Source organism: Homarus americanus, unplaced genomic scaffold, assembly GCF_018991925.1.
Source record: "Homarus americanus isolate GMGI-L3 unplaced genomic scaffold, GMGI_Hamer_2.0 scaffold50564, whole genome shotgun sequence".
NCBI lineage: Eukaryota > Metazoa > Arthropoda > Malacostraca > Decapoda > Nephropidae > Homarus > Homarus americanus.
In genome coordinates, this window is record NW_024715014.1 from 4347964 (window position 1) to 4374838 (window position 26875).

The window sequence follows — 26875 nt, forward strand, 5'->3', positions numbered from 1 at the left end:
TAATGATGACATATTATATATCTTATGACGTCACTCTTATGTGTACCTGGAAAGGAACTTGATAAAGAATAATATAAAAAACAGCGGCTTTTGTTCTACTTTGCGCTTTAACTGAAGGGGTTTTGTCTAAGAGGCTCTTGTATGTGGGTCAGAAGCGTCGACACTCTCAGCAGACAACAAGAGGGGGTTAGAGGAAGCCTTTGAAACGAGACGCTATGGGAGAACGCTAAAAGTTATACTCATAGTGAAAACAAACAAAGAATCACCAAGACACTACAGCAACGAGAGAAATGCCGAAAATCCATAAAATAAGGAAAATGAGATAATGACTGACCATATGATTAATGAGGAGACGATGAGGACAATAATGAGGAAAGATAGGCTTGATGAGGACAGAAAATTAGAAGGATGGAAAGTAAGTTATGGTCATGTGAAAGAAAATATTGGAAGGTTTAATATAGAAGTGGCGGGCTGTGGTCGCCAACCTTAAGACGTGAAAACGCTTATAATAGCACTAATAACAAAACAGTAGTATGATGAAGTTACAAAAATCTGTTATGTGTTACAGAAATCAGTAATAAATTAACACACACACACCTAACACCATAATAAATCAACACAGAAAATTAATCGATAAGTTAGCATCTAGTTAACAACAAATCCCTAACACCTACTAACAAATTAGCTGTTAACACAATGCCTCTTAAATACAACATTGTTTTATATATTTTTTGTCCTCTTTTTAACTCCCCAGAACACACTCGCCTCCCCTTCCACCCCACTTCCCACTCTGGAGTACATGGGGTGGGGTGGGGTGGGCCAGCAAAAAGTGGGAGGCGATGGGGCGTGGCGTAACAGGGTGGTGGTGGGCAAGAGCTCAGGGTCGCCGAGGTGGGTGGCTGGGGGGTGAAGGAAGGGGGGGGGGAGATCAGCTGAGAGGAGAGGGAGTTTGGGTGGGGTGGAGGTGGGAGGGGGAGGGGGGCATCAGCTGGGATTTGTAAACACTTTCTCTCACGACAACAGCCTCAACACACACACACACACACACTCAGACTCAGACTCTTGCCTTCTTCCTTCTGTCCGGTTGTCTGTCTGTCTCTGTCTAGTTGTTTACCTTTTTTGTCTAATTGCCTGCCTCCTTATCGACTTCTATGTTTACCTCCCTGTCTACTCGTCTGCTTGTCTTCCTGTCTGCTGCGTCCCAGTCTGCCAGTCTACGGTGCCTTCTTGATTTTTTTTAAGAATGACTGGCTGTTTCCAAATTTGCTTGACTCCCAGTCTGCCTGCCTGCCTGCTGCCTTCACTTATCTGCTTGTCCGTCTGCTTATCTCTAGGTTTGTCTACTTGCCACCCTGTCTCTCACACAGAATGTGTGTGTCATACGTCAACTGAACTGGAAGCTTTAAACATTTCTCACTCACACTGACGTACATCAGCTGTCATAACACAGTAGCACCACAACGCCAGTCACTCATACAAGCGTTCACTTTCTATATCCAAACTGCCCCCCCCCTCCCCCCCCTCACCCAAAGTTAAGGTTAGGCACCCATCTAATTTTAACCTAACCTAACCCCACAGGTAACGTTATGGTACTCGTAATTAACATCAGGTGAAATAAGCTGGGGGGTACTTACTTATCTTCACGTGATCCCAGATGTCCAGGTAAGAGTTTTACAGCAGCTAAAAACTGATTTTACCAAACACGTCGGAAATCACAGACGTAAAATAATAATACTTTATCTTTTACCTACATTTTTTCGTTTCTTAAGATCGAGGGTTTATGGGGGGAGGGGGATCAAATCAAACCACGGCGAGACCAGCAGTTGGGAGGCTGGTAACGTGGTTTGCGTGTGAACTAAGTCACCCAAACCACTCCCAGTTTCAGCCCCCCCCCCCACAATACGTAATATATATTCTACCACCCAAAATCCTCCAGCAACCTGTCATTCACTCAACCACCACAACCAAACAATCTTCTCTTTCATACACTATCAACCCACAGCCCACCAAACACCTCCCCCTTCCCTCCACCAGACTCACCTCCACACTCACCCTCGTGTTCAACTCATAGCTACACCACAAACAACCAAACCCACTATTCCACCCAAGTTGCTTCCTATCCGTCCATTGGCCCAGTCACTGCACTCCTACCTACTATCCCGCCACACCAACACACAACCACATCCCTCCTTACCAACACACAACCACATCCCTCCTCCCTATCCCGCCACACCAGCACACCACCACATCCCTCCTCCCTATCCCTATCCCCACCACCTCGTGAACCCAACCTCCCCCCTCTCCTCTCCCCACCACCTCGTGAACCCAACCTCCCCCCTCCGCCACTCATCAGTTTTCCCACGCACCTATCAAACTAACGGGCGTGGATCTTACCTGGCTAAATTTACCTACCTTACCTACCTTCTTCTCTATCATTCCCTCCCTCCCCTCCTACCATATGTCACAGTCTCTGAGGTCAGGTCATTCGAACTGGATAGATCATCAACTGACCTCTTACCTGCTCCGACATGATTAATATTGACTATACACCGATAAACCCAAACACCTTCACTTTAACGGGATTCCATCTGAACCTCTTAACTTCATTGATATGAACTTCATTCTGGAGAGAGAGAGAGAGAGAGAGAGAGAGAGAGAGAGAGAGAGAGAGAGAGAGAGATAGAGAGAGAGAGAGAGAGAGAGAGATTTGCTCTCACACACACATAAGGATCCAGCCATAACATATTAATGTGACCTTATGATCCCCAATTTCCTTCGTATATCAAATGGATGTAATTTTTATTTCAGTTCACATCTGCCACTGTAGCTGCCAAAGGTGAGTAAGATTACAGTGCTAGGAATCTTCTGTGCCGGTGGTAGTATTTCCCAGTAGTGAGACATATCGCGAGAGTAGTATTTCGCGGTGAATGAGAAATATTGCGATTGTAGTGTTTCCCAGGGGCGTGAGGTCCAGCCTGTACTGTATAACTGAAGAACCCTGTTACCATCGGCTGCCCTCACCCAGTGCGTGTTCCTGGCTCATACTTCTGTTACGGTGATACTGGTCCGTGTTGCTTCTACGGCCTCGTTATATTCTTACGGTGTGTTGTATAGGTGGGGGTGTACTCCTCTACTTACCACAACACCCTCTCGTCACCTACCACTAGCCAACCCACCACAGCCATAACGGTGTGTGGTGTGAGCGGCGTGATCCCTACCCACACACCTGTACATTTCACCTGCATACACACACTACGCTACACCACCTTCACGTTACCAAGTGTCTTTCCAAGCCTTTCACCGTCATTGGCTTGTCACGTAAGCATCTCCCTCCACTGTTACTCTCCACACTAACGTTACACACTACGCCTTCTCAGCCTCACAGGTCCCCCCCCCCATCCACTGTCACTAATCGTCAACATTCACAGTAATGATGGAGCCTCGACGTTACTTGTGGTTCCCAGGCCCTTCAGACGATCACCGTCTAGTCACGTCATCGTCACGCCCGAGAGTTGCATTCATTTTGGGAGAGGCAGAAGTCTCAGGTAGCAAAGTTACAGGTGTCTCAGGTAGCATAGGCAGAGTTACAGGTGTCTCAGGTAGCATAGGCAGAGTTACAGGTGTTTCAGGTAGCATAGGCAAAGTTACAGGTGTCTCAGGTAGATAGGCAAAGTTACAGGTGTCTCAGGTAGCATAGGCAGTGTCACAGGTGTCTCAGGTAGATAGGCAAAGTTAAAGGTGTCTCAGGTAGCATAGGCAGTGTCACAGGTGTCTCAGGTAGCATAGGCAGAGTTACAGGTGTTTCAGGTAGCATAGGCAAGGTTACAGGTGTCTCAGGTAGCAGAGGCAGTGTCACAGGTGTCTCAGGTAGATAGGCAAGGTTACAGGTGTCTAATGTAGCATGGGTTCCAAGTTAAAGATTAATTTGGTTAAGTGAGGTGCTCAGAGTCAGTAAAATGCGGCAGGTGACAGTGTGGGCCACGAGGGAGCACCCTGGTGTTGGTGTCCCTCGCCTCCTGTCTTGGGTCTTGTTACCTTTATTCCTCTCGTTCATTTGTCTAAAATTTACAAAAAATATCAATTGTGAGAGATGGAACTACTCATACAACAAAGTTAGATAACAAGTTTATACAGAGGGTAATTTTTCCACGAGACCAGCTAGTGTCAAGCCACGTAGTGCATACTCTTCCCACAAGACACTCAGCATCCCAGAAGCAGAACAGGAAAGTTTCACACAATCAAATTTCGAAGCAAGAAAGGGAGGGGGGGAGGGAGACCATGACTGCCCTTTACCTAACTCTACAGTTAGTATCATAAAAACAAAGCCAACAAGAGCAATCAACAGCGCCGAGAGTTCCCTTCCTCTCGGTAATGGCACACTCCTGGAGGCTGCCCAAGATGAACGTTAGCCGGGCTTCTGTTTACAGCGGCAGTGTTCCATGGCAGGAGCTCAACACAAGAGCCAGTGAAACAGTGAGGTGAAAAACGCACAGCGGGGTACTTTCCTACACCTGTTATACCAGCAAGAGCCCCGCGCCTCTACTGTGAGCGCCACACCCTACAGGAGAGCCTCGAGTTAAACAATAATACAAAGCCCAGATTCTCAAGGATTCATGCAAATGTTTGTTTTCCCTCTCGCTGGGGAGACACGAACACATCTAACAGATTCTCTTTACCTACGACACAAAGATACCAACAAAATCGGCGTATAAATTTTTCACTGATGTCTGCTAATATTAGGAGGGTTTTCTAGTTCACAATAACTATGTAAAACAAGAGAGTATAAAGAAGTGATAATCAAGGTCCATGACCCCGCCTCCTCAAGCTAACAAATCGTCGGGCGGATGAAGAAACCATTATAGTGCCACGCCCATCATTGTGGTGTGTGGTCGCCTCAGCCTATGATGATGACCAAGGTCCGAATTCTGAAAGGTACGTGCGTTAAATTATTCCCTTCTGCCAGAGACAAGAGAATGTATGATATATTCTGTACGCTCGAGGCAAATTGGATGCCATTTTGACCGCCATCTTGGCATCGTACGTTTGAGAATCAGAGAGAGGCGTTCTCACGTCACGAGTTAAGGGGGGAATATACGTATGAAAGCTAAGAACTTTTTGGTTCATTTATATCTACGTTTCATCTTATCTCGGTCACAATGTTCGTCTGTCTATTTCTCAATAGCGTGAGCGCTTTGCTGTTCGCCCACGTGATTGTTTGAGTACCTGTCTGACTGAATGAGTGCCTACATGAGTGACCGAGTGCCTAACTGAATACCCATAAGAGTGTCTGGGTGTCCATATGAGAGTCGTGGTACCCACAAGTGTGTCTGAGTGGCTCTGAATGTGTGAGTGGCCATGAGTGCCAGACTGTCTCGTGTGTTTCAGCCTCCCTCCATACCTGCGTCTGATCTACCCAACACCTCAACACCCTCCCTATTTATAATGGTGCGCGAGGTGACTATAGTGGTGCAGGAGGTGATTATTATGGTACGGAGGTGGCTATAGTGGTGTGGAAAGTGACTAGTGGTGCGGGAGGTGTCTATAGTGGTGCGGGGAGGTGACTAGTGGTGAGGGAGGTGACTAGTGGTGCGGGAAGTGACTAGTGGTGGGAGGTGTCTATAGTGGTGCGGGGAGGTGACTAGTGGTGCGGGGAGGTGACTAGTGGTGCGGGAAGTGACTAGTGGTGCGGGAGGTGTCTATAGTGGTGCGGGGAGGTGACTAGTGGTGCGGGAGGTGACTAGGTGGTGCGGGAAGTGACTAGTGGTGCGGAGGTGTCTATAGTGGTGCGGGAGGTGACTAGTGGTGCGGGAGGTGTCTATAGTGGTGCGGGGAGGTGACTAGTGGTGCGGAGGTGTCTATAGTGGTGTGGGAGGTGACTATAATGGTGCGGGAGGTGACTATTATGGTACGGAGATGGCTATAGCGGTGCGGGAGGTGATTATAGTGGTGGGAGGTGTCTATAGTGGTGTGGGAGGTGACTATGGATAGGTGTCTAGTGGTGCGGGAGTGTCTATAGTGGTGCGGGGAGGTGACTAGTGGTGCGGGAGGTGTCTATAGTGGTGTGGGAGGTGACTATAATGGTGCGGGAGGTGACTATTATGGTACGGAGGTGGCTATAGCGGTGCGGGAGGTGATTATAGTGGTGCGGGAGGTACAGACACTTCTCGAACAGTTCTCACAAGTCAGTTGTCTCTCTTCGTCTTCATAATGGATGTTGCACAGGTGGTGTTTGCGTCTGTGTGCTGCTGTCGGTGCAGTGTTATAACCGCTGCCTTGGTCATATAGTTGTTTATTTACCTCCAGTGGTGCGTGAAGTTGCTGCTACACGTCTTGGAAGGTCTATTTTATCTTCCTTTACTTCTTTCATTCCTTCTGATCACGAAAGAATATTTTACTCAGAGTTAACTAATAGTGAAGGAACAGTAATGACAAATGAACACGGACTTTCCCATGTAAATTCACCCACAATGACTAGCAAATTCATTTTCGCCTTATTAATGACACTTCATGTGAACTTAATCACCTAAAGTTCTACCAAACACGAAAATTAACATCACACAAGCCTTCACATGATTACTTCTCCGCGTCCCACCCAAAACTTGTCGCCATAGTCATGTAATAATGCGAACCTTCAGAAGCAACTCCCACAATGTTCTGAGCCATCTCACATCTTCCCCAGCGAGTCAGTTCGTTGTGTCTTTACCCTAACACTTGCTGTCTCCACTGAGTTGACGATCTCCGGTAAATCCTTCAACAAACACAAGTGTAAATCCCGTGAGAGTTAGGCAGCTGAATCGCTATTATCAGGCAGACTAAAACCTTGGCCAGACCACCAGCCACCCCTCCCGTCCACGCCTCCTTATCACCCACGGATAACATTCCTGCAGGTGATTGCCCGCTCCACCAAGATAACGACGGCCTCGGTCACATCGTGTACGAGAGCATAGTCACAAGGCTGCACGGCGTTCTGTTATCACAATACTGCACTTGCACTTTATACCCCACTTTAAGATCACCTAAAGTTTAGCCCTCAGCTTATTTCATCATATAATTAATCATCCTAACCCCGAGATATGCGTTAGGGAGAACTATGCTGAGGTGTCTAATCTTCAAGTGATCCCCGAACTAATACATACTCGAATCTGATCTACTAACACAAACATTTTCTGTACGTGTTTAAGAACTTCCTACAGTGTGTATTATTGTTTAACCGTTGAGGAGAAAGTCATCTGAGGCAACGATGAGTCAGGACCACCCACACCCGTCACGAGGTTCACCATCACCAACTGAAGTATAAATGACTATTCACTGTCTCCTTTAATAACTCTTTATAAATTTCAAGCCACGAGACATCCTCAGGGCTAAATACATCAACATATCAACTATAAATGAAAAGACCTGGTGGCGTGTACTCACCTCTTGTACTCTCTCAGTCAGTGGTGTCGTGACCCTGTAGAAAAGATAAAAATAAACACTCTTAGCCTGGCAGGTAAAATAAAGAACTTAGTATACATTAGATACACAACATCAACACAATATGTCTGGGTTTCTATCTAACAAATAAATCAAGTTGAATGTCATTAAATTAAATGATTAAATCACTATACATTACACTTTATACAACCAGGTCATAAACATAAATATACATTAAATCATAAATGGTATGTTTGTATACTGAGTGTTCCTGTTTCTGAGAGAGAGAGAGAGAGAGAGAGAGAGAGAGAGAGAGAGAGATTCATGGTGACAGATCAAGAGATTTAATATAGATAACCAGACAGACACAGAGAAACAGTTGAAGAAGATAAGAGGAAGTGAGTGGGTTTAAGAAGCAGTCACTCTACCCTTGTAACATACAGCTCACTAGCAACTGTATGGCCACGAGTGCTTGCTGGCCCAGGGTGTGTCTATAATGCTTGAGGTAGGGTGAGGTGGCCAAGGGTGAGAGAGAGGACAAGTGGTAGTGGAGGGAGTCATATATCCCCCCCCCCCTCTCTCTCTCTCTCTCATACACACAACCATACTTGATGAAACTACTGATAGGCCAAAGAATGATACCCTCCCTCCCTCACCCTGAAATATAAATTAGCCATGACTGTACAACCACACGCGATAAGACGGAGATTCGCCCCTTCTCTCCCCTAGCTTATTAGTAGTAGTAGTAGTAGTATTGTTGTTATTTTGTACATCATGGTCCACTGACGCAAGTGACGAGTGTGGCCATAATATTTCACAATGTTTCAAGGTGTATCGTGTAAGGCCTCGCCAAATATAAGTGACTGGCTGGGAGGGCGGGCAGATGGAGGGGAGTTTCACACAACTGGGCCAGATCAGAAGTTCTCAGGCGCGATATATTTTACTTATTATTATTTTTTTTTTACTTAACCAGAAGACTTTTCGTAAAACAGAAGTGAAAATAAAAACAGAGGAAACGCCCCCAAACGCAACGTAACGCTAACTTATTTAATACCAAATTAACCTATAGACTAGACTAACTTTTGGGTATCTTGAAGTTAACAGAAAAAAAAAAAGTAAAAACTAAAGCGAATTTATTTAGTGTTAGAGGTTAAGTTAGTGTTAGGTTAGTTTAGTGTTAGGTTAGGTTTGGCTACGTTAGTTATGTTTTGGTTCCTCCAGTGCAACATTCATTTCTAATTACCTAAGTCATTCTAGTGTCAGATTTGGTTAGGTTAGGAAACCACCAATTTTCTCTTCAACATTCTTCTACAACAAACTACAGGGAGAATAATGTGACCCAGACTCAGAGGCAGTTGGGTGACGTAAAACAAACCTTATCTTTCACATACCGTTGACAAGATAACCCAATGATATGCTTCAGTCAGCGTCAATATAATCATAGGAAAAAATAGTTATCAAATAAAAATAAATAAAAGTTATCAGTAACGAGCGAGTGTTATCAAAGTCTTGGTGCTCAGAATAACGAAAAAATAACGTAACGTAACGTAACGTAAACCTACCCAAACCAAACACTAACCTAACCTAACCTACAGGGTGTCCATAAATGATTACCCTGATTAAAACATGAGAGCATATTGTTTTAGGGTGATCATTTATGGACACCCTGTGCACTCTCCACCCTTAAGAGGAACACACACACACACACACACACACCTTATAGAAACAGCTTTAAAAACTCACCTTAAAATTTGCACGTTGGTAACTTAGTTTATATATAAAACTTTATATTCCCAGTTTTATGTTTTCATCACCTTTTTGTTCATGTTCAAAATACTCATTAACTGAGTCCTTGATGTTCAACTTCGGCGGGGATTATGTTGAACAGTTTAGTAGGTAACTATGGGCTTCACTGTATATATATACCAGCACTAAGCTACCAGTAAATGCACAATTGTTTCCCGATGACTATAACCACCCAATGACTATAACCACGCGACGACTATAACCACGCGACGACTATAACCACCCACGACGACTATAACCACCCACGACGCTACTCTACTGGCACTGGTCGTCGTCACACACACACCCAGCGGTGGTTCCCTCTGGCCCGCCAGGCTTCACACTGGCACCAGCCCGTCGCCACTGTCATGACCACACTGGCCCTCACCTTGCCAACTCTCGCTGCTGCCACAACTAACTCCTCACAAATTAATATAACTCACAAGTACTCCACTACCCGTGCAGCTAACCTTTAAATAAACCAAAAGAAAATCGTATTAACCTTCACAGTATTCAGCTAAATTATATAAGATATATAAATACAGGTATACCTTATATATGGAAGAAAGGATGCCGCTATTTTGGTAATGGTGTTGGCAGGGTGCCCGGGCGGGGCCGCTAATACTATAGGCAGCGATGGTCTTTGTGGTGTACAGCTCTCACCCAACTTTTACCACAACAGAAACTTACGACTGCACTCACACGCTTCCACTCCGCGTAAACCAAGTGAAAAAAATACTGCAGTATAAATTAATGGCGAGGTGGAAAATGGTGACGGCCGGCTAGTGTGTGAACAAGACAAATCAGGAAGTTAAGTGTCGGGAACGTGACGTCATGGTGGCACCGGGGCGATGATGTCAGCGTGTCCGCCTGGCCTGGCCTAGGTCAGCGAGTTCCTAAAACCTGGCGACGGCGCACCTTGCCCACGGGAACAATCACCGACGCTTCTTCACACAAACACGTCCCTCACCATGTCTTGCCCCACCTTCACCACGCACCTCAAACAACACGCACACTTGATCGATGACACACGCACTTAGTACCACTGTAAAACACTATACACACACCTGGTCCCACTGTAACACTATACACACACCTGGTACCACTGTAACACTATGCACACACCTGGTACCACTGTAACACGATACACACACCTGGTACCGTTGTAACACGCCAGACACAACCGTCAACGAAGCACACTCCTGCGTCACAGCACCTCACTGTCAGCCACACGTGTAGGGGTGAATCACGTCTCACAATCATCCCACACCTGCAGTACTTCTCTCACCACCACACCTGCAGCACCTATCTCACCACCACACCTGCAGTACCTCTCTCACCACCACACCTGCAGTACTTCTCTCCCACCACACCAGTACCTCTCACCACCACACCTGCAGCCTTCTCTTACCCACCACCTGCAGTACTTCTCACCACCACACCTGCAGCACCTCTCACCACCACACACTGCACACCTCTCTCACCACCACACCTGCAGTCCTCTTTCACCACCACACCTGCAACACCTCTCTCACCACCACATCTGCAACACCTCTCTCACCACCACACCTGTGAGCCCTCTCTCACCACCACACCTGCGTGCCTCTCTCACCACCACACCTGCTGCAACACCTCTCTCACCACCACATCTGCAACACCCTCTCACCACCACACCCTGCACACCACACCTGCAACACCTATCTCACCACCACATCTGCAGCACCCTCTCACCACCACACCTGCAACACCTCTCTCACCACCACACCTGCAGCTCTCACACCACCACACCTGCAGCACTCTCTCACCACCACACCTGCAGCACCTCTCTCACCACCACACCTGCAGCACCTCTCTCACCACCACACCTGCATGCCTCCTCACCACCACACCTGCACCTCACCACCACACCTGTACCTTCACCACCTGCACACCTCTCTCACTGCAACACCTCTCACCACCAGCACCTCTCACCACACCTGCAGTACCTCTCTCACCACCACCTGCAGCACCTCTCTCACCACCACACCTGCAGCACCTCTCTCACCACCACACCTGCAGCACCTCTCTCACACCACCCACACCTGAGCAGCACCTCTCTCACCACACCTGGGACCCTGGTGATGATCGTCCACGTCTAAATTGCCAAATCAAACTGCTATAAAGTACTCAAGAAAAACTCATAATCACCAACATTTTACCTTCCTTTCTCTTCTTTCTTTCTTCTTAAACTGATGAGAGTTTATTTTCCCTTTTTCTTTTCTTTTACGAGTTTCATTATACTTGACATTTAATACACACGATTCTCTCCTAATGGCCTGTGACTCGTAAAGTTAACCTAACCCCCCCGAGGCTGTAACAACTCCTTTTTCTTTACAAGCGCGAGAACAACTGAACAATAACAAGAACTAAGGGAGAGAGGAGAGAGAGAGATTTTGTGTGGCCGCTTTCAGGAAGGACTCGAAATAAACCGTGTGTGTGTGAGGGAACGAGTCACTATCTCCGTGAGGCCACAAGAATGTTAACTGGACCACTACTGCCCCACCACTGCTACTGTATACACACACACTTCTCACCACTAATCCTCCCACTTCACAACAAGAAAGTAACCTAACCAAACCATCCTCACTCCAGGGCCACTTTCTTCAGCTATCTTCACTCCAGGGCACTTTCTTCAACTACCTTCACTCCAGGGCACTTTCTTCAACTACCTTCACTCCAGGGCACTTTCTTCAACTACCTTCAATCCAGGGCACTTTCTTCAACTACCTTCACTCCAGGGCACTTTCTTCAACTACCTTCACTCCAGGGCACTTTCTTCAACTATCTTCACTCCAGGGCACTTTCTTCAACTACCTTCACTCCAGGGCACTTTCTTCAACTACCTTCAATCCAGGGCACTTTCTTCAACTACCTTCACTCCAGGGCACTTTCTTCAACTACCTTCACTCCAGGGCACTTTCTTCAACTGCCTTCACTCCAGGGCACTTTCTTCAACTATCTTCAACCATCCTCACTTCACCATGACCAAAATACATTGGGGTAATCATAACACATTTCCTCAGTGACAAAAAACTACCCGCTGTTCATGTCTGCTTCTTAACAACTAACACTTTAATGACAGTTGGGGTCATTTCCTCGGTTTATTGACCCCAATTATCCATTTCGCTTATAAATTGACCAAATAAATAACGTTGTATGAATGTTAAAACAATCAACTGGGATAGGTTATTTTATATCATCCAATACCATTAAAAATAAACCAAGAGGATATTTGGTCGAGGTTTAGTGGACTTTAAGTGATTCCCCCCAACAAAAGTCTGGGGTCTGTCGGTCAGTATACACTTGCTCTCCGTATACATACTGCCCCGCCCTGCCGAGACCATTACCCTACTCTCTCTCAACTGCTTCTGCCACCACCGTCAAGAACAACGTCTGGTAATGTTCACAAGTCAGTTCCTCTTTTTATCATTAACAAGGTGATTAAAGTACAACAGTGTGGACCATGTGTAACAGACCATGGTTTGTGGAGCCAGGTGAGAGGCCAGGTGGAGTGAGGTGAGATGCCAGGTGGAGTGAGGTGAGAGGCCAGGTAGAGTGAGGTGAGAGGCCAGGTGAGTGAGGTGAGAGGCCAGATGGATGGTCGCTGGTGTGGAGTAGCTCAGTAGTGTGAGGAGGGATGGTGGTGGTGTTCCTGGCTGGCACCGCAGCCTGGGCCAGCCACGATCATGACGGCCCCACACTGGCATCCCAGCTTGACCCAGCACTTGATGTCACGCCGAGAATTAAAGTGGAAAAATCAGTGACTGTGTGTGTGAGTCTTGTGAGGCGGCGCTGGTGACTGTGTAACATAGAGTCAAGGGGGTCCGCTACCCACTCCACCTGTTACCACACTCACACACGACTCACGACTCTCAACATGGGTTTACAAAGGGAAAGTCTTGTCTAACAAATCTGCTAAAAATTTTTAGGAAAGTCTTCGAGGTAGTAGATAATGACGAAAATTACGATGTTATTTACTTAGACTTTAGCAAAGCATTTGACAGAGTACCGCATCGGAGGCTTCTGAGAAAAATTAAGGCTCATGGTATCGAGAAGAAAGTTATAAATTGGATAAAATCATGGCTCACCGATAGAACGCAGAGGGTCAGCGTAGATGGTTTTAAATCTGAGTGGGGCCGTGTAACCAGTGGGGTTCCCCAGGGATCAGTACTAGGCCCACTCTTGTTCATAATCTACATAAACGATCTAGATACTGGGATCAGCAGTGACATAAGCAAGTTTGCGGATGACACCAAAATAGGGCGGCAAATTAATTCAGGGCAGGATGCAATTGCATTACAGGAGGATCTAAATAAACTGCAGGGGTGGTCTGAAAAATGGCAAATGAAATTCAACACCAGCAAGTGCAGCGTACTTAATATTGGAAGAACAAATACTTATAATGTATACAGCCTTAATAACATCAACCTAGAGAAGTCGACTTGTGAAAGAGACCTAGGGGTATTTGTAAGCCCGGACCTACGGCCTAGAAAACAGTGCGTTAATGTTCGAAATAAGGCAAACAGAGTATTGGGTTTTATATCTAGAAGTGTAAGTAACAAGAGTGCAGAGGTCTTATTGCAACTATATCTTGCGCTAGTCAGGCCGCACCTCGATTATGCGGTTCAGTTCTGGTGCCCCTATTATAGAATGGATATAAATTCACTAGAGTCGGTGCAGCGAAGAATGACAAAATGATTCCGGGACTTAGAAACCTTCCATATCAGGATAGGTTAAAGAAACTTAACTTGCATTCCCTAGAAAGACGAAGAGTGCGGGGAGATATGATAGAAGTATTTAAGTGGGTGAAAGGAATCAATAAAGGGGATATAGATAAAGTTCTTATAATATCCGAGCAGGATAGGACTCGGAGCAACGGATTCAAGTTGGATAAGTTTAGGTTTAGGAGGGAGATAGGAAGAAACTGGTTCACAAATAGGGTGGTGGACGAGTGGAACAAGCTTAGCAACTTTGTAGTAAGTGCTGGAACTCTGGAAAGTTTCAAAAGGAGGCTAGATAGATTCATGGATGATAGAGAGTGGTAGTAACTCTCGACAGGAGCTGCCATGCACAGGCCAACCGGCCTATTGCAGACTCCTTATTTTCTTATGTTCTTATGTTACCCACTCACTCACACCTGTTACACACACACCCCACTCATTCCACCTGCTACCACACTCTTACACGTGTTAACCCATTCACTCCACCTGTACACAAACAAATCCCCCCCATCTGGGTGGTCCTCTGGCTCTTCGCTCTGGGTCGCTGCTGGTAAGTCTCTACATATTGTCAGTTGTTTGTTGATAAACCTGAGAATGATGTTTTATACTTCAGAAGTGTAAAGTATCGTTACACCTGCTAGTTAAAGTAACTCCTTATACTCTAGGGTCAAAATATCTCCCAGATAAAATATATATATTAGCTCATCATCTTATTCTACTCATCCTGTATCCAAAAAATGAATTAAACCTTTGGGCATATCTGTATAAAACACCAAGTTTACGAGCAAGAAGACTTGGCTTCACACCTGTGACTCACGCACACACCTGTACAACATTAGTTAACAACCTGAAGGAATTTTGTCATTATAATCAGACGAAGAGGAGACTTGCAGCCACACAGTGCATAATGATTATGATCACTAAAAATTAAGTTAAGACATTATAAATTTGGAGACAACACTCCCTGTCATCTCCCTACGACTATCATAAAACAACTCACACGACCCACATACATAACAACAATAATAAACCTTACAACAAGTGTATATAATACTACATCTTGGAAGGTTCTGTCAGCCTACAGAGGTCGCCCTCCTAGATCCGGGAGCACCACCACCAGTGTGATGTCAGAAATTTTACACTCGTCACCCAACACCTCTGTACGTGGAGGCATGACGCGCCCCAGTGCCTCCTGGCGTACATCTAGCCCAGTGCCTTCTCCCCTACACTCCGGGAATGTGCCAACAGAGAGTTCGAGGACCAGGTGCCCTCAAAGAGTGCCATATCTTCACGTATTGCTTACGACGTGACGCTGTCGGGGAGGAAGGTCACGCTAGTACAGAAGCTAGTACAGAAGTAGGTACCTCGTAACATAATCACAGCAGAGAAAAACAAGCTCCTGCAGCTGTCGAACTGGCCAAGGTCCTGGCATGGTCAAGATGCTTGAAGTCTCACTCAAGGAGTATCTACTCAGTTCATCTCTCACTGAAGCTAATACAATAATAACGTTATGGCAGCAGCTAACACCGCGAGCAAGTGCTTTAATGTGAGGAAAAAAAGATAAAATTAAAATATAGTAATAATGAGGTAGAAGCGTATTGCCATCTGGACGGTGAAAAGATAAACCAAACAAGTTTCTTCTGTAACTGTTTTCATATTGTTTTTACCATCCTGAGATCCGCGCCTGTCCTCACACGCCCCGGCCTTATTTACTGAAAACAAACCATACCCCCCCCCCCCACACACACACACTAGCATGGCTCACTCCCTCACTATCTACCACACACACCAGTAGGGCTCACTATCTACCACACAGTTAACTTATCTTTACCGAGAAACTGGTGGAGATAATGGATTAATGTCAGCATGTAATGTGTGTGTTGCGTCAGAGGGTGACACCGCACTCCAACACGACGACTCAGGAGAGGGCAGAAAAACTGTCTCTTAAGAAGGGTGACTCGTTAGGGGCTCCCACACACACAACACTGGAACACAACAACACTCACACGTCAGGAGGCGAAGGCGACACAGTTCTCACCACCACCTCTTCGTCAGCAGTGGTAATGATTATATGAAAATGGACCTGACACATTTCTAGTTCTGTACACCAGCAACCCTTGGCAGTTGTCTATCAATATTTCAGGTAGTTGCAGCCCCGGCACACCACACTACTACACCGACAACAAATCGGTAAAATATTTTAGTAATACAGCCGTCGTCACCTGCTCTTCGGCCAGTGCCACAGTACCTGGCCGCCACCTTCACCGCCTGCCCTGCCACTTCCCGCCCATACTACCAGGCCACCTACACCACATCATCTCTGGGTCACTTCACACCTCTTGCCAAACACAACACACTAACTCCAACAACAATGTAAACACTGTACTATATTTCTATTAACTTCCCAATAGACTTAACATGACTAAAGGTACAAAAAATAGTATGGCAATTCGACAGGTGAAAAAAAAAATACGATGTTCTGCGTCATTAATTAAAAACTACTTCTTTATACCGGCCGCTGTGTGTGTGTGGTGTGTATGTGTACTGTGTGTGTGTGTGTGTGTGTGTGTGTGTGTGTGTGTACTGTATATATGTAATAATAATAAGTTTTAACCAACATAATGCGACAGAGTTCCTGGTGACGTCAACAACACTGAATTTCGAACTTTAGAAAAAAGTATAAAAACTTTTCAATTTGTTAGTTTTTCCACAGAACAAATAAGAGCTGCATCAGAAGTCACGCGTCGTGCACCTCCTGGATCACGTGTGACCCTCATGTCCCGTGAGGCGGCATGATGTAGCCAAGATCATAAATAAAACTTCCTACAATACTCCCCGTGTCCGGCCTGTATGATCGTCAGCGGACTCCTGGACACCTAAAAAAAGTAGTTAACAGCGTGACAGACGTACGTGTGTGTGTGTGAGAGAGAGATAATGTTCCTCGTGCCTCTTTAGACGTAATTAACGGTTGACGATTCAAAACTCTGGATGGTGTGCATGGGTGAAACACGTTCGTCTTGATAATTGATCTTAAAACAATAGAGGAACTCACAGGTGTATAACCACTTACTGCAGGTGAGACACAGGAGGGGTAACTAGCGGGCTGCCAGAGTTCCGTGACGCTGAGCTTGGACAAGGTGATCGCGCGGAGAATCACCAGCACAAATTACCGGTATTGTGGCTCCTCTAGGGAGTCTACAGTAGATCCGTGGCGTGGGCGGCACCACTCAACACATACACACGCCCCACCACGCCCACTCATACCACGCCTCACAACTAAGGTAATATATCACGCGTAGGAGACGAATGCTACCACCGACTGTTCTCCACCACTGCTGGCACACTACTGGCAGAGAGGGGGCCGACACCAAGGTCCTGAACACTATACCTGCTTATCACCACAACCTTATCTCTTATCACACACCCTACTGCCCACCACCACACGGCCCCCACCCCCGCTCCGCCCAGCCCACATACCACCCCAAGGCCTCAACACACGCTCCAGTACCTAAATATAGAATTAAGCTATTATCCTCAGACTATTGAATATTTGGGAGCAATTGACATCCTCATCTGGTGATCATCCAATATGGCTGTATCCTGGTGCTCGATGCTGGAGCTGACATCACTGATAAGAGACAGAACAAGATAAATCAAGGCTGGTTAGTGTCGGTATGCGGACACAACGATGTACCGAGGAGAACCTGACCACCGCGGCACTAAACCTTCACTTCTCTAACCTCTAAATCAACCTCCCTCTGGATAACCTCAGAGAGAACAAACCTCACACACACACACACACACACCGTGACCTTAACACCCACGTATGTCATCTTACACCCACCAGCCAAGTTTCCTACACTACACGGGATGACCGTCGCCTCGTAAACAAAGTGTATCACCTCCCTGGCAATGGTAACTATCCTCAATGTTTATCCTACCTGTCAATCAACGTCACAACACAAAGCCTCCGCCAGCTGTGATGTGTGTCTGACGTAACTCAGCCTTGCCAGTTTTCTATTAAACTACACTTGTACATCAATATTCGCTACGGACACTAATCTTCCGTCAAATGGTTTATCTTGCACACACACACACTCACTCTTACGTAAACCGCTACACATACTTTCACCTGAGCCAGTGTGTGTGTGTGTGTCCCCACACTCACCACCTGACTCACCAGCTGTATGCCTCTATCTCATTTATACACCAAACTCTCACTCACACATATGCCTCTCCTCCACACACCTGTACATCCAGTTCTCCCGTTAGCCTGGTTTACTTATATCAATGTATGTCACTTTTACCTCAATCACTAACACTATAAACCGTGTGTGTGTGTATGTGTGTTAGTCATATACATTACATTCCAATTTCCACATTCAGTGAAGTGACAACCACAATCTCTCTCTCCCACGTAAGACAACAAACACCTCTCCTCCCACCACCACACCTGTCGTTAACACACTTGGCACCAGCACACCCGAGTTAAATTACCATTCGTCATCACACACCAACCACCTCAGCAGCGGCACCCATCAAAGCCTGCCAGTCACCTGCTTATAATTATAATCACCCTTCCACCCTTAGACATCCACCACCTTGTGTGTGTGTCAGAAGTAACACTACGTAACACTCAGCCACCAACACTAATTTCGAATAGATGTTGCAGATACTGTCCTTTCCCGTCACACGTGGAAGACACTCAACAACTACTGCAGGTGCTGACGAGGCAGTAGTATAGCCACGAGTGTTGGTCTCCATACTAACACAACACCCCCACACACAGCCTCCACCTACACACACCGACATGTGATGCGTTACAGAACAAACCGTGGGCAGGCTTCCGGTATAAATATTTTTCTTTACATTTCATTGGTAAAAGCAAATTTTTACACACACACACACACACACACACACACACACACACACACACACACACACACACTTATAAGCACATCCTTGACCACCGAAGGGTCAAGACGTACCTGGCGCTCCTCTCGGAGCAGCCAGGTCAACTGTTATGTTGGCCCATACCAACTCCCTCCCCTGAACCCTCCTCCCCACCGGAATATCAACAAGTTCACGCCAGAAGTTACTATTTCATTTAGGAAAGAAATGGAACCAGTGTTAAACAGAGGTGAACAGTGGTGAACAGTGCTTAAGTCAGTGAGAACAACTCAACAGTAACAGTGGTACCCAAGTTGACCTTTCACACAGTGAGGTCCCAGATACCCAGTGATAACGGCCCGTGAGACCCAACTACCAGCGATGTGTTAATCCGTCTACGATAGGAAGGCCTGGAACCACACCTCACTCATATAACACCATCTGTGAGGGAATTACTACACCACGTGAGGCCCCTCATAACACCATATGTGAAGGAGTTACTACACCACGTGAGGCCCCTCATAACACCATCTGTGAGGGAATTACTACACCACGTGAGGCCCCTCATAACACCATATGTGAAGGAGTTACTACACCACGTGAGGCCCCTCATAACACCATCTGTGAGGGAATTACTACACCACGTGAGGCCCCTCATAACACCATCTGTGAGGGAATTACTACCATGTGAGGCCCCTCATAACACCATCTGTGAGGGAATTACTACACCACGTGAGGCCCCTCATAACACCATCTGTGAGGGAATTACTTGAGGGCCCTCATAACACCATCTAACACCATGAGGCCCCTCATAACACCATCTGTGAGGAATTACTACACCACGTGAGGCCTCATAACACCATCTGTGAGGGATTATACACCACGTGAGGCCCCTCTTAACACCATCTGTGAGGTGCTACACCACGTAGGGCCCCTCATAACACCATCTGTGAGGGAATTACTACACCACGTGAGGCCCCTCATAACACCATCTGTGAGGGAACTACTACACCACGTGAGGTCCCTCCTAACACCATCTGGGAGGGAGTTACTATACTACGTTTTTGCTGTTCAACACCTACAATAATCTGTATGTTCACTGTATGTTCCTTTACCTTTCTCTAATGAAGGCTTTTGTTAAACCACCAATGTATGTAATAAGTCATTTATGCCCAATGTATATTTTCAGCCTTCGGGCTGCAGAACTTTTTCAATAAACCGTTAATTATTATTATTATTATGCCATCTCTGTTAAGACCAATTAGATGTTTACAAACACCTTTAAAGCTCACTTATAAACACATTCCTGGGTGGGGGTGTTGTGACCTCTGCTTTACTCGGGACCAAAGGTGACGGTCAGAACAAGTTGTTGATCAAATTTACTTACATTCTTGGATAAAAACAAAGTTCAATAGTAAATGTTTTCTTGTTATAACACAATGTCCAGTTAAGTGAGAGTATTTGGTTCACCTGAAGATTAGACCCCAGCTTATTTAACTTTAACTCTCCAGCTTATTTCACTTTAAGATTAACACCCCCAGCCTTTTTAGTTTAAGTTTGACCACACTAACCTTACCTAACCTACCCCACCAGCCAGATCGCGTTACGGTGTTTAAAATAATCAGGTGAATAAGCTGTGGCGACTAATTATCAGGTGAATAAGCTGCGTTTCTCTGTGTCGAATCTTTACCCCAAATCTGACACCGCATCACAACCATATCAAGAATGTAAGAATGTTTAAGTGAACTGATAATAATTTATTATCTGCATATAGCCCGAAGTGGAAAGCTAGATCACAATGAATACAAACACGCACACAACATAACATACCTACACCGCCCCCTGTACGGCACACATCTGCCCCGTCATCTCATCTCCTTTGAGTTGTACAAGATATTCCAAATTGGGGTCAAACAGCCTCTCAATATCGACCATTTCCTTCATTTCTCAGCGACTCCCATCATGCACTTTCACGGCTATCAGTGACAATATGTGTGTCGTGCTAGATTTATGACCACATACACACACGCACACACCTGTAGTCCTTGACCAGGTAACTCGTCGCTCATAAACGACAAGTTCCATGAATAAACAACTCCATTAAGTTTCATGAATAAAACTCTAACCCGAGTTTCATGCTTGAATATATTTCTAAGTTCACATAACTGACTTGTCTCACGAGAGGAAATGTCGACTGTTTCGAACAAAAAAAAAAGTAAAATATTCAGACATCATAATGGCACATACTTCCAGGGTACCACCACACATCTACAATCCAGTTACATCCATAATCTTCAAGTGTTTCGAGCAACAATGAATAAATGTATTTCACCTCTACACGACCACAACCACACACACTAGTTCAGTATTTCATCATTATCTAAACAGCAGCCACAAAAACAGGGATAGATAGAGCACTACACACACACACACAATCCTGGCCTTCATCACACAAGCAGTCGTTTGTTCCGTCCACCGAGGCAACGTTCATAATGATTCGTTCTCGGACGCTCATACTTCATCTCTAAACGGCAGATAAAGATACAGTCTCGAGTTACGGTATAATCTCAATGAAGTTTCGACACACCATCTATGTATCGTAAGTTCAACAAGACATGCGCCCTCACACTTCTAGTTGAGGGGTGCAGGAGGGGCGGAGGGGGCCGGTTTAACCAGACGAACCTCTAAGAATCCGGACTCTACGCACTGGTCGTAAACTCAATCCTAGGATCATTCCACAAATACAGTAATCCTCGTCCATAAACATTATTCTCTCACAGTCAGGAAATGTCTAGGTCGTAACTCTTACCAGAAAGACATCTTCTTTACCACGTCAAGTGTATTAGTTGGCAGCCTCTAAATGTGTATCAAGTATTTCTAATTATACATATACAGTATTTCTTAAGACACTGATCTCCGGTAGGTCACACCAACAACTACATCTCACCAACTTTACACAGAAGTCTTGAAGCTCTATTGTGTTATAGGCGGCTACGTCACACCAGCTCGCCAAAGGTCAGGGTTATGAAAAATATACAAGGGGTAAAATCCACAACACAACACTGATATTACCCTTTTCATTCTATTCAAATTATATATAATAAAACATGAAATAAGAGATAACTTGTCACTTTTCATGTAATGGAATTCTTGTAACTACATTACTTGGTGAATTAAACATCCCAACAAAGACTCGAAGAGAATGTTTGGTCTCACGGAACTAGCGTCAAATTCTACCTCCCAGCCAACACACACCACTAAGCTATTCTTTCATCCACTACTGAACAAAAGCTCATCTAAAGCAAAGATCAAACAAAAACAATGACAACAAAAAATACAACAAAAACTCTTGTTATATTTCAAGATCTGAGAGATTGATATTATACAGCATTGCCGAGAGAGCAATATGTTGTTTACAAGTCTGCCAGCAAGAGTAAGTCACAACGGACGTGGTGAAGAATAGTGATGGAACGAAACACTGATGCCCTGAGTGTTTACTTCCTTCAAGGGAATGTAAACACCAAGGGACTTATGTTACCGTATTTTATGTGAGGTTAAGTTATCTTATGTTATGTTTTGTTATGTTAGTTATATGTTACCGTATTTTATGTGAGGTTATGTTTGGTTAGGTTAATCTTAGGGTGAAATAAGCTGGGGTGCCTAATCTTCACGTAATACTCTTAACATTCCTGAAGTAGTGATCGACTGCGTCTTAAACACCACCTCCACAGATGAGGACAGATAAAACAATCACTGTGTTCGGACTGGTCTTCAACTGCCTTCGAGTTTATCTTCTGTTATGAATTTAGAGCATTTATGGACAGAATGATTCACTGATGCCAAATGCTTCGGGTTCACGAGTCTGAATCTTCGGGTTCGTGGTTCCAGAGGAGACGACAGGACTAATACTTGGGGTTCACGAGTCTTGAATCTCAGGGGTTCGTGGTTCAGGAGAGGCAGCAGGACTTATATGGGTAACTGAACAATACCCTGGCCACGGTCGACGAACATAATCCAACCGCATAATTCCCATCGTGACAAAATTTCATGCTTAAAATATCAGATAAATTACTCTTAAATGTCCTGTTTGATCTGTATGTAATAACTCGTTGTAACAGTTAGCTGATACTCACGTCGTCACAAATATTAAAATCATCATAACGTCTCACAGTAACTCGGGTTAAAATTGTAATTATTAAATTATCAAAACCAACGAACAACAAGTATCATGGCCGACACCGTCAACAAAAAAACTCATCATTTCAAGTGACGGACAACTCTTGCCCGATAGATCACTTGACCAATTACAAGGCGTAAATAATTGTGATTGGACGGTTCCTTGTGCTCTGGGGGGATAAGGTGAGTGAGTTGTCTGTTTGCTTGGCTGACAGTGGGACAACCAGTATTCACAGTGTCATAAATAACTACGACCAATCCAGAGACCCCCCCCCACACACACACAAACACACAAAAGACCATAAATTATCGTTCTGTGGAAATAAGTGTCAAATTTAAAGACTTACATAGGTAAATTATCCTACAATTAGTGAACGTATTTTGGTTATCGTATTCACAGACTGAAGTTAATGATCGTACTTAGAACGTAATAAATAGTCGTACATGAGCGAGGTGAACTGGTGGTAGGATTAAAGTTTCACTCCTTCTGGCTGCACAGTTATCTTTCTTCGGGTGATAAGTTATCGTACTCCTGGTATGACTAAGGGAGATAATGAGAAGATCAGATTATGACCCCCACTCCCCCACACACCCCACTCCTAGGCCTCCCATTATCACCCCAATTCTTAACACACAATCCCCACCCTAGACCGCCCCCTTTATCACCCCACCCCACACACCTCACTCCCCAGACCACCCCTTTATCGCCCCATTCCCCACACACCCTACTCCTGGGCCTCCCCTTATCACCATACACCCCACCTCCTGGACATCCCCTTATCACCCCACCCCACACACCCTACTCCTAGACCGCCCCCTTATCACCCCACCCCACACACCCTACCCCAGACCACCCCCTTATCACCCCACTCCCCACTCCTAGACTGCCCCTTATCACCCCACTCCCCACACACCCTACTCCTAGACCAATCCTTATCACCCCATTCCCCAAACACCCTACCCTGGGCCTCCCCATCACCACACCCCACCCTGGGCATCCCCTTATCACCCCACTCCCCACACACCCCACTCCCAGACCGCCCTTATCACCCCACTCCCACACCCTACTCCTAGACTGGCTCCCTTATCACCCCACTCCCCACACTCTACTCCAGACTGCCCTTATCACCCCCACCTGGACCGCCCTTTATCACCCCACTCCCTACACACACCCCACTCTGGACCCTCCCTCTACCACCCCACTCCCCTCAACTGTCAAGATAAGGATGAGAGGTGAGTCATAATCCACTTACAGAGGTCGCGGCAGCCAAGCACTTTTAAGATTACTGCCAGTGCCTCCGTCTCACCTCTCATATACTGTAATGATTATGGAAACTGGCACTGTGAGGTTCCCAAGATCTGGCACTGTGAGGTTCCCAAGATCTGGCACTATGAGGTTCCCAGGATCTGGCACTGTGAGGTTCCCAAGATCTGGCACTGCGAGGTTCCCAAGATCTGGCACTGTGAGGTTCCCAAGATCTGGCACTGTTGCATCATGACACCTCTATTACATCAGTCATAACGAGGTAATTACAGCATAAAGTAGAGATGTGTTTTGCCACGAAGGAGATTGATTTACTTGATCGCCGTAACTGCGTCCAAGTGACCAATAACACTGAACAATGTACTGAAGAAACGTGTTATCCATCTGGCATATGTTATTGTCTACAGTATATACGAGTATATATTGTAAATTTGTATAAAAGTGTAATTACTATTTGTTCAAGCTATTGAGTTCATAAAGTCGAGCAAACAAACACACACACGGTAAACACTACTCAGGACAAATATAGCTTTTTGAGTCACATTTGAACGAAAATTAATATAAAAATACATCACTCACCCATGTCATCATAAACACTATAACGAACTCGGACTTTAAGAAGCTTTAAACCTTAACTAAAAAAAAATCAGTGTTGCTGGATCATAAACAATTAAGGGAAGTTAAGGACAGACATACAAGCAGGCAGGAATGTCTGTGGGGAGGGAGGGAGGAGAATACAAACGTCTGTATACTCTGCGTGCCTGAGTGTTTAAAACGAACTTAAGATGACGACACCAACACCACCCACTGCATGTTAAGTGAAGGTCAATATGGTAAACATATTTTTTTTCTTAAAAGCGCAGTTACTTAAACATGTAATAAATTTTCCTCCACACATATACCAGGAAAAGCCTTCATCCATAGCTAACATGTTATAAGTAGCGCACAAAAACTATTAATAATAATGTTAAGGAGGAAGCCTTGGGGTGAGCGGGCACACGATCATAATAATCACTCTCATCCAGTTTTCATCTCACCACTCGTAAATTCAGATCAGTTATAATAATAAATATAATGACAGTTTTTCATTGTGTTTCCGTTCGTTTAAGACAAACAAAAAAGACTGACATACCGTGGAATTGTATTTGTTTAATTCTTCCACTCTGAGCTCTCGTAACTCAAGGCTCTGTGGTATTGTCTGGCTTTATTGGTGTCGATGTTCATTTTATTTTACCGTAACATCTTATGTCTGTGTCAAGTTCTCATGATGGTAACCACATAACTTGCTCAATTAAGTTTGTTCTAGGAATGATTAGTGTCGTTGGCATCTTAAATTACCACCATCCTGACCCTCAACGTGGCATCACTTGTTGATTTAAAACATTTTGTCAAGGTCCTGTGTTGACACCCGCCCCCGACTAGTGAAGTCATGAGGGGCGGTGATGCAACTCCCGGCTCGTCAAGCAGCCTTCCCGCCCTCATTCAACACTCATGACAAGGCACATTGTAAGAATTTTTCGACTGTTTACATAAAAAATGTAAATAAAACACTTAAAACAAACCCCCAAACCCTCTAGTGGTGTGCGAGGCAGCTACCCACACCACCAGATCTCCAACACTCAGCAAACTTGTCGCAGCTACACATGACACACAGACAAACCCATTTTATCTGATGATGAATTGACCCAGGTTATTTCGCCTGATGATTAAACACACTAACACTGCGAAAAGGGTCAGGTTAAGTTAGTTTAGGTCGGTTTGTGTTAAGCTAAGTTAGGATGGGTTAGGTTAGCACTAGGGTGTTTAATTTTCAAGGTGAAATTAAGTAGGGCAAATCTTCACATGATCCACCAGTCGTCTCTGTCCCACACTATGTAACTTTATTAATGCTCACTTACCTGTGTTATGAGTCTGTGAGGGTCGCTCTGTGAGGTGTACTGGCGCGCGCACACACTTCACCCTACACACACCATCGACCAAACACTATGAGTCACAGTACCCCGCCTAGTCGCACCTCAACATCCTTGTCCTCACCAGGTGCATTCCAACACACCTGAGAGGAGCTAATGAGGTAAAAATACAGGTAAAGATGACTTAGTTCACCTCCTTCTTGTGCTCATTCAGGATTTTCACAAAACACCACCAGAGAGCAACAAAAACTCTACACTTGTACTCAATTTCAACGTGAATAATCTTGTTTTGTATATCAAACGTCACTTGAGCCTTCACATACCAACACGCCCGCGATACGTCCTGTACAGTTCCCTCCCCCAAACCCGACTGACACACGGGACGAGGGGCAAGTGGGCAACGGGAAGGGGGCGGAGCTAACGCTGACGTAATTGTGACGTCACAAAAACAAGATCCCGTAAAGGCTACTGGAAGCTGCGTTGAAGGACAGGAGCCCAGAGCTGCTGCTGCCTCTAACGCTGCCGCTGCCACGAAGTTCCTGCATTACCAGTGTCGCTCTTCGCTGTCGGTCGTTTGTACAGCAGAGTACAGGGCTCACACCATCACCAGCTACTAGTGGGCGACGTTGACTGTTGTTCACGTGGCAGCATGTCCTGAAGGAACAGGTTCTTGCAAC

At 45.4% G+C, this 26875-nt stretch overlaps 1 protein-coding gene across 21 annotated transcripts in view; it reads right to left on the reverse strand.

Annotated features, from left to right (window-relative positions):
- LOC121853631 (protein clarinet-like) overlaps window positions 1-26566 on the reverse strand; it is an 80167-nt gene extending 53601 nt beyond the window's left edge. For 11 of the 21 annotated variants that reach the window (XM_042347978.1, XM_042347987.1, XM_042347921.1 and 8 more), the window contains exons 1-2: window positions 17029-17305; window positions 7417-7450 (exon numbers count right to left, since the gene is read on the reverse strand). The gene's annotated coding sequence lies outside the window, so the exon portion shown is untranslated. Of the gene's footprint in view, window positions 1-7416; window positions 7451-9156; window positions 9531-17028; window positions 17307-26186 lie in introns of those variants that run through there. The other 10 variants (XM_042347941.1, XM_042347970.1, XM_042347931.1 and 7 more) reach the window with 3 other exon arrangements.
- Window positions 26567-26875: the final 309 nt, after the last annotated feature.